Source organism: Numenius arquata, chromosome 12 (genome assembly GCF_964106895.1).
Source record: "Numenius arquata chromosome 12, bNumArq3.hap1.1, whole genome shotgun sequence".
NCBI classification, from domain to species: Eukaryota; Metazoa; Chordata; class Aves; order Charadriiformes; family Scolopacidae; genus Numenius; species Numenius arquata.
The window spans coordinates 44,321,779-44,330,904 of record NC_133587.1 but is presented as its reverse complement, the minus strand read 5'-3'; positions in this window follow the sequence as shown (position 1 = coordinate 44,330,904).

Here is a 9,126-nt window from a genome sequence, read left to right as displayed (position 1 = left end):
TCGGCAGAAGTGGCTTGTGGCCGAGGGGCTTCTCGAGCCAGAGGAAAGCCTTGGCTTTGCGCTGAATTGTGCTTCCCGGCTCGCTCTTCCAAAAATTCTTCCGCTTGCTTTTTTAACCCACGTGACATAGACGATGTCCTGGGGTGAAGATTTCCACCGCTTAACTGTGTGCTTATTTTGAGCCGCCACTTTGTAGTTGGCGTTTGAAGCTGAATTATTTCTGTAGTGAAAGAGGCAGCCCTTCCCTCTTTGGTTTCCTCAGATCATCTCTGATTTTGAGAGAGGTCCGTTGTGTCTGTTCGCTGATAAAATCTTTTCCAGATTGAAAAGGCTTTCCATCCTTTTTTTGTTTTATGGAAGTTGCTCTGTATCTTTGATCATCCCTAAGGGTTGAACTTCTCTCTGACTTTTCTAGTTCTTCTGCACGTCCTTTTTGAGATGCAGAGGTAGAGAAGAATGACCACAGAAGTGTGTATAGCTCTTGGTGTGTGCGTAGCACAGGCTTACATAGTCATGTAATAATTTCTATTGGCTCTCCATTCCATTCTTACCAATTCCTTATATACAATTTGCTTTTTTTGACTGCATTGAGTTTACATTTTCAGAGAATTAACGATTAGGACCCCAGGATCTTGTTTGCGAGCGGAGATAGCCAGTCAGGAATGCATTCCTGTGTATGTAACATTATTTTCCCTATTTTATTACCCGGTTGCTTGGTGTGGAGTTATTTCTGCCAACTCTTCAGTCAGCCCCATCTTTGCCACTGGGAATAACAGACAACTGAAAGTGTTATTTATGTCAACACCACACCTTTTTTTTCCAGGTAAGAGTGTGTCAGCCAGCACGGCTCCCTGTGGCACTGGCTGATTACCTCCCTCGATTAAAAGAATCAGATACTTGTTAGGATCCTTTTTAACCTCTCTTATAATCAGCTTCTAGCCATAAGAACATGACAACTTAGTTTTTCAGAAGTCCCCCTTGAGGAGTATTTTTTTTAAGGCATTTTTAGCAGTCTTTGTAGACTTTCTAAATTGGATCTCGGCACGACATACTTGTTTATTCCTCTGGAGAAATCAGTCTTAAGAGATTTGTGACGCTGACTCTTCCTCGATGTGTGGTGACTCTCCTTCCATCAAACAATTGTGTTTGCTATTTTCTACTCATTCTTTTTTAGAATATCTGCTTTAATGATCTGTAGTTTCCCAGGTATTCCCCAGTAAAAGTAGGAATAATATGTCCCACCTTTCAGCAACGACGTTGGGATAGAAGCTTCCTGCCCCTTAGCTTGTCCTCTGTGAAAATAAATTCAAGTAGTATTATAGCTTTTTTTCTATGATTTTTTGGTGTTTGGTAAGCTGTCGGTATACTTAGTAAGTTTCCTTTGGATGGATGCAAAAAGAAGAGTGAAATTTGAAGTTGTGTTTCTTTTTTTTCTAAACTTGGATATTTTCTATTTTTGTTACGGATCTCAAACTTCTGTGTTTTATGGTTCCTCGTGTGGAAAATGCTGTCATTGCATCCACACCAATAAGGTGTTGTCTGACGCTGTCGGGAGTATTTCAGGAAGCAAGAAAGGACATTTGATAGAAACTATATTCAACAAATTGCTTTTCTTAAGCGGGAATTTACCTGAAGTTCTTCTTTTGTGGCAGAAAAGTCCAAAAGATGTCCTGAAAATAGATTTGGAAACTGGTTTTGAATGTCATTCCCTTCTTTAGTAGCAGATAACATATTATAGAATCATTCAGGTGTGAAAAGATCTTGAAAATCATCAAGTCCAACTGTTTTCTGGGATGTTAAGATTATTTAAGTGCTTTCTTTTTGAATCTTTGTGGCAGTATCTCTGCTCTTGTTGCTACTCGAGTATTTCACGATATGCTTAAAAATTTGTAAAATGAGTGAAATGTAAAATATAAAGTGGGGTCTATTTCAGATCACTTCTGGATTTTTAAACTCTCAAAGCAAAAATGAATATTGTAGAGGGAGGAAAACAGGCAAAAAGGTGAGAATGAAGTGAGTGGTTACCGTTAACTTGTACAGAATTTTGTATCAAGGTGTGTGTAACTCCTTGATCTTCAAACCTCTTAAGTTCCTGGCAAAGGTGCTTTTATTTGGTTTCGGTGGGTTGTTTGGGGTTTTTTTGTTGGTTTTTTGGTTTTTGTTTTGTTTTGGTTTTTTAGTTGACTAAGGGAAATGAGTTGCCAAGCGAGTTTAGAGCACACAGTCCAAACGTGCGAGCGGTGTGAAGAGCTTTGAGGTGTCTTCGGAGAAGGATAAATGAAAAGGAAGGGTTTGTTGGAGGTCTTTGATCCTTGCAGTGCAGTGTTGTACGTTTGAGAACTCAAAAAAAAAAAAAAAAAAAAGGGTCAGTTCCCATCCAAACTAGCTTGTTTCTGACCAGACGAAGGTGGGACTTGCACTGAGGATGCGTGTTCTTGGTTATCCTGGGCTACATGCACGTTTTGCATATTGAAATCTGGTTCAAAAACTCAGTTCAGGCTTAAATACTGTTTTGGCCGTACAGCTGGAGTGGAGCGAATGCAGCCTGAAATTTAATTTATTAAATTTTCTACTTTTTGATTATGAAAGGTACCCTTCTATGAAGAATACTCAACTGTGAACGTACAGGCTGTTCCGGAGCTTTGGTTCTGAAAGAGCGGTGTCGGGATTAACCCATTCCAGACACTCCAGGAGGTTAGTGCTCTGCTCGTGATTTTCCCATAGGAAGTATTCTGGTCCCCGTGACCTCTGTGTCCTTTCAGAGCACAAAGCCCGTTATTCTTCTCATGGGAATGCGAGTGGAGAATAGGAACTCGGTGTTAGAGCTGATTGTGTAGCATTTCTATGAAGGGAGGTTAGTGTCTTGAGCATATTTCTCGTTTTCCCACCTCTGAAGTCTTCAGAGGAATGTTTCATCCCTGGCCCTCATTGGAGGAGGAGCCACCACTCGCTGAAGAGTGGGAGAACTGGGATCCTGAGGGCTGTTCCTCTCTTCCTTCCCCTTCTCCCAGTTGCTGATGCTGGGATGTGAGAGCTCCTACACCAGCTGACACCAGTCATTTTACTGCGGGGATCGCGGCGGTGATAACTTCAAGCGTCTCGAGGATACGAAGCACCTCTGCAGCCCAACAAAGGGCAAGAAAATCAGTTTTTTTCTCTGCCAATGTGTGAGTGATCTAATACCTGGTCTTTTTCTCTCTCTGCAGGGAAACTCTTCGATTTCACTTATGTTCAGGAGGTGTTTGTGGTGCTGAGTTTCCAGTGTTGTCATGAAATCGTAGCTGTAGTGAGGACTGAAAGTCAGGGAGATGTTTCCAGGTGGAGCGGAGGCTGTAAATCAGATGGTAGGCTCACTATCAGTGATCATTCCTGCTTTTCTGCTTTGTGTGTCCTGGGCATAGCCCAGGAATACGTGAAATTCCTGTAGCTGTGTGTGAATGTGTCCCCACGGGCTGTGGAAGTGCTGCCATGAGGCGTTGTCCTTTGTGGACCCTCTGTTCTGTAGCTCAAGAGCTTAACTGGAGCCCAGATAAAAAAAATAAATTCTCATTTGACGGTACAAATTTGACATAGTCCGGCTAATTTTCTCTGTAGCAGCATCAATCCTGCCTGTCTCTACTTGTTTCGTGATGACTTTGAAGGCAGGAAGTTCCACTGCTGATTCTGCTGTCTCTGGGGAGCTGTGTTGGGTTGATGGATACGTGGCAAACAACCACAGCAGTGTTAGGAGGGTGGATTATTCTGGGTCCGTGTGCCCACCTTGCCCTCAGGTGCCAGGAAAACAGCAGTTAAATTGATCTGCTCTGTTGGAAACAGCGGAGCCACTGAGCGACCTTTATAAATCCTAATTTTTAATAAAAGTTTTCTTCTTTCCCCTTCGCTCCTCCCTTTTTCTTCCCCAAATACGCGGTGAAGCTTCTGAAATTCTGCATCTGCTCTGGGGCTGCTACATCGATGTGATGTGCTGTTCCCCTCGTGAAGAGCAGGTACCTTGGAGAGACAGGTCACGCATTTGAGATGTTAGATCCCCCGGGGGGGATGCTGCAGCTGATGGTGGGATCTGGGGGGGGCAAAAGGACCGTGTTGGATCCGTTCCTGCTTTACCAAGTTCGGCATTTTAAATGGGAAATGCTGGGTTAAAATTCACATTGAAATTTTAAGTGTAGGACTTTGGTGTAGGCAACAAGATGGAGAAACTTATTTTATGCATTGACGTGCAAGTGAAATTACTGCACAACACTGATTTTTATTTTTAATATATATATTTTTTTTTCCCGTTCTTCACTAGCTCAGTAATATGTTTTTATGACTACCTGGCGCTACGGCCTGATTCAAGAACATTGTATGGAAAACTGAGGTGTTGAATAGCCTTTGAAAGAACAGATTATTGTTTATTATAAGGTGAAAAGTTTTCATACGTTCGATAATTTTGTCTCTAAGCCTACAGTGGGCTCCTGTTGTCTGAGCTGCTTTATCTACATATGAGAGCGCTGCGATTTCCTGCCCTTTAGAGGTAAAGGGAGACCTTCTGTGAAGGCTGTAAAAAGCTCTTAGGCAGAAATGTAAAGAATTCGGAACATGCAACTGTTGTTAAGTGAGATAAAAGCTTTTGTCTTGGGGAAAAGTAGTATCATTCAGCATCTCCTTGTTGCAGGGGTTTTTTCCTCCTCCTTGCAGGGTTTGCAAGAAGAAATCCTACATTTCTTCCTTTGCTGGTCAGTCTTGGTTTGTTGTTGGTTTTGTTTTTTTTTTTTGGTAAGAATTTGCAGTAGAGCCAGCAAACTGCTGCAACAGTAGAAGTTTTCCAAGAGAGTGTAACTGTTCCGGCATCCATAAAACTATGGAAAAGCAAGCTCTTTCCTCGTGCATTTGAGGCACAACTTAATACTCGCTTAATCTGGACTCTTGGTCATATTCTTCTTTAATGAGGAAACGGAGGAGGTTGTTCGGGTTCTGTGTTGGAGCGTTGCAAACCTCGTGAGAAGCTGCTGTCTGTATGTAGAGATCTGGAACTATGTTTCCTAAACTTAAACCTTAGTAAGGCTTGTAGAACCATATAGTGGGCTACGGAAAGTGTCCAGTTAAGACTGATGAGATGTGTGTTTGATGAACACTGCTGTGTGTGATGGGGCAGAGCAAGTCTTTCAGTGTAGAGGCTTCATACAACGTGCCAGGGACTAACTGCTGGAGAAGACCTTGGCATCTGCTCTCTTCATAGAATCATGAATGGTTTGGGTTGGAAGGGACCTTAAAGACCACCCAGTGCCACCCCCTGCCCTGGGCAGGGACACCTCCCACCAGCCCAGGTTGCTCCAAGCCCTGTCCAACCTGGCCTTGAACCCCTCCAGGGATGGGGCAGCCACAGCTTCTCTGGGCAACCTGGGCCAGGCTCTCACCACCCTCACAGCAAAGAATTTCTTCCCCAGATCTCATCTCAATTTCCCCTCTTTCAGTTTAAAATTGTTCCCCCTCGTCCTATGGCTCGCCTCCCTGATCACAAGTCCCTCCCCAGCTTTTCTGTAGGCCCCCTTTAGGTATTTGTAGGCTGCTGGAACTGTTTGTAGAGGGGCTGTGGTGTATCTCCAGCATCTCCATTGGTGGAGATACTCAAAACATGACTGGGCATGGCCCTGACCAGCCTCCCCCAGGTCACCTTGCCTCTGATCTCCAGAGGCCCGTGCCAACCTTCGCCATGCTGCCATGTCTGGGTTCAGCTCCAGTCCAGATGTGTTACCCCTTGCAGAGTTGACCAGCTGAATATTTTGAAAATTCTCCACCATCACCTTCTCATTAGGGAAAAGCTTTGAAGGTCAAAAGCAAATCATCTCAACTCTTGGTCAGGCGGGAAATAGAAGATGCCAACCTTCTGTTGGCTGGCTAGAAGTTATGGCGAGCCAGAACTGGTGTTACAGGGTTTGGATGAAGAGATGCTGCACTGGTGTATGCTGAGGGGACAACTGGTGGCACCGGGAGCAGGTGGCATGATGCGGTGCTTAATTCCGGTTGAGAAGTCGCTTTGTCTTCTGATAGCAATCAGCATGGGGTATATTATGAATTAGGTGGTATATAACATAACACACTTTCTAATCAGGATAAGAAGCAGCTTGAAAAAAGGTGGCCTTGGGGCTCTTAAGAGTGTTGTGGGCATTTAATGTTCTCTCTGCCCATCTTGCATTATGAATGAAGAGCAAATAAATGATGGTGCTTTTTCTTGATGAGATGGTAGAAGCGGAGGACGCTAGCTCCGGCGACTTGCCCTCATCTGGCTCGTGGTGCTACATCAAGATTTTCAGGCTTTGGGTCAGGACCTTCTCAGCAGTGGAGCTGTGGTACATGTGGACGTCTGAGCCATGATATTCTCTCATCTCCACCTGGTTGTGAGGTGTCCTTAGTCCCTTAAACAGCGTGATCTGCTGTGGTTCGCAGCAAATTACTGATTAGACGAAGGCAATGGAGTTCTTTCAGCAATTGCTTTTTCTCCCCTGTCTAACACAAGAATTTAGGAAAAGATTCTGGGTGCAGGGTGTCCTTCCAGGACCTCTACTCCCCCAGCCCGCCCCCGGGTGACAATGACTATTGGAAGTGCTGCAGATAAACCTTGGAATTGGATTTGTCTTTGTGACACAGCTTCTTAACTGAAATCACACTTGTGTGTGGCTGAATTTCCGTAATCCGGGCAATAATAATATTTTACGCTCTGTAAATGGCAGGAAGCACTAGAGAATCTACGCAATTCCTTAATGTGCAACTTAGTTCAGAAGTTAAGAGACTTTAAAAACTAAACCACGCTCTTTCCAGCCTGTTGTTTGCTTTAGTTTCTTCCGATCTCTCTGAACTTCATTGTGTTTCTGTCTCTTCTACCTGAAGTGAACCGGGAACGCACCATATTCTATTGCAAGGTTAAGGGAACATCGTCATCTCCTCTTGTTTCCAGGCAAGCTTTGTCTGGGATTTGCAGTCATGCAAAAGGAAAGAAAGACCCTGAATGGATTCTCCTTCAACACTTGTCCTACAATCAGAGGGTTTGTTTTGCTTTAGCTAATATTTGTTTGCAAAAATGACTTTGAATAGGAACGGTTCCTGCTTTTAACTTTTAAGAGCACTGTTGTAGCATAAAGTTAATAAAGACTTCAGAATTTAATATGCAACCCCCAAAAGCAAATATTACCTTTGGAATGCTTCGTGTTTTCTTCTTAATGAACCCTGATGTTTTACACCAGGTGAAGCAAGTGAATATGAAGTTTGAATATTGATCGTTTTCTGTTGTGACATCTACAACTTTTAAACATATTCCTATGTCCCATATGCCTCTTCTGTTGCGGGGTACCACATTTTAGGTTCTTTGTGTGACAAAACCTTTCTATTCCGCAGTAATTCAGTGTACAGTGTTTTGGCATTGCAAGGTCTCCAGGCAGCGAGAGAGCATTTCTCATCCCTCCCCTCTCCCAAAATCCTGGAACATTCCTGCTGGTGTTGGACTTCAGGCAAACGAAAATTGCCTACAACTAAGAAGGTGATAGTGATTCTTACAGAAAGATGTAGAAAGATGCTAAAAGGTACGAGCAAAAATATTTATCCAGGTTTTCCATTTGGCCATTAGGCCAAAATACTGGTGCTTCTGTTGCTAAAAGTCTGATTATTTTTAGTTGTGTTACTGGAGGGGCGGGGAAATAGGTAGAACATTGTAAAATAGTCCTGTGGGCATTAAATAGAATTTAATCTGGAATTATAAGCATAATGGCTGTACTAAGGGTTTGTCTTCCCTCTTATGCTCTCTCCCATGTCGCTGGAAGTGGATGCTTAGAAAAGAATATAAAACAAAAGGGCACCTGTGATGCCTTCCCCCGCCTCTAAATATTTGAGGCTTACAGAAATCCTAAGACAGATATGTATAAAAACCCTTAATGGATTTCTTATCTCTGTGAACCTGTCGGACCTTCTCCTCTAGTATTTTTTCCATTTAAGTCAGTGAGAGTGAATTGTTCCAAATGTCAAATGACCAACTGGTTTTAACGGGCAGCCTGGGTTTAGGTCTTGTATTGAATTCTCTGGCATTTTCCTGTGGACAAAATGACTTATTTCATATGTTTTTGGTCTCTTACTGTCTCAGCCTTATTCTGGAGAAGCCAGGAAAAATGTATTTATTTCCTCTCAGATAAAAATATAAAAAGTCTTGGATAATCATAGCTTTGAACTATAAGGAAAAAAAAATGTCTTGCATTCAAGCCTTTCGCTTCTCAGAACACTGTAGAGAGCTGCATGCTTTGCGTTGAGCCTGAGATTTAAAAAAAGAAGACTTTTTGAGGGTAGGCGGCTTCTGCTCCATCTTTCCTAGAAATTTGGTTTGGGCTTTATTTTAATGTATTGCCTTAACCTTTTCTTAGGGCTTTTTATATTGCGGGCTTTTTTTTATACTTTGTAAATCAAATTGCAAGTTGAAGTTGACCGGTTCTGACATCTGCGATTCGGTTTGCACTTGGCAAACAGCCTTCTCGTAAGTCTTACAGTCACGTCAAAATATATTTTGACGAGAAGTGTTTGCATTCGTTTATTTTACCGTGTGGCGCGCTCCGGCTTAATCTTCTGAACTGTGGCTGCTTGTGCCTCCCTCTCTCGTTCCTTATGCAAAAAAAAAATAACTTTCTTTAAATTGTCTGAGTGGTAAAGCCTGTTCTGGTCTCTTTCCTCGTTACCCGTGTGTTGCTAATAGTGAAAGCGCTGGAAGTGCTTCAGTCGGTGTCCAAGAGCACTTCCCTTAAGCCCAGCCCGCCTTGCTGACAGCAAGCCTCAATCCTTCTTTTCTAATTGGCATTTTGGCATCTCCTCGGAATACTGCTTAATTCTTTTACTGCTAAGCTCCTTTTCTTCCTTCCTTTCAGCCCCTTTGGTTCCTAGCTCTGTTCCTGCCTTTTCTCTCTGACCAGCGGCTCACAGCAGCGGGGCCCGACTTCTGTTGGGCTGCTGTTCCTTCTCCGCTTGTGTTTTCAGCCCTTCCTTCCCCCGGGCAAAAAACAGTCATTTGATCAAACTGCCTGTAGGCTCATAACAAGTGCTCAGTGTGTGGTGTCTGTTTCTCCCTTCTGAGGAGGTACAACGCTGGAAATCTTTCTAAATCAAGTTGGTAAC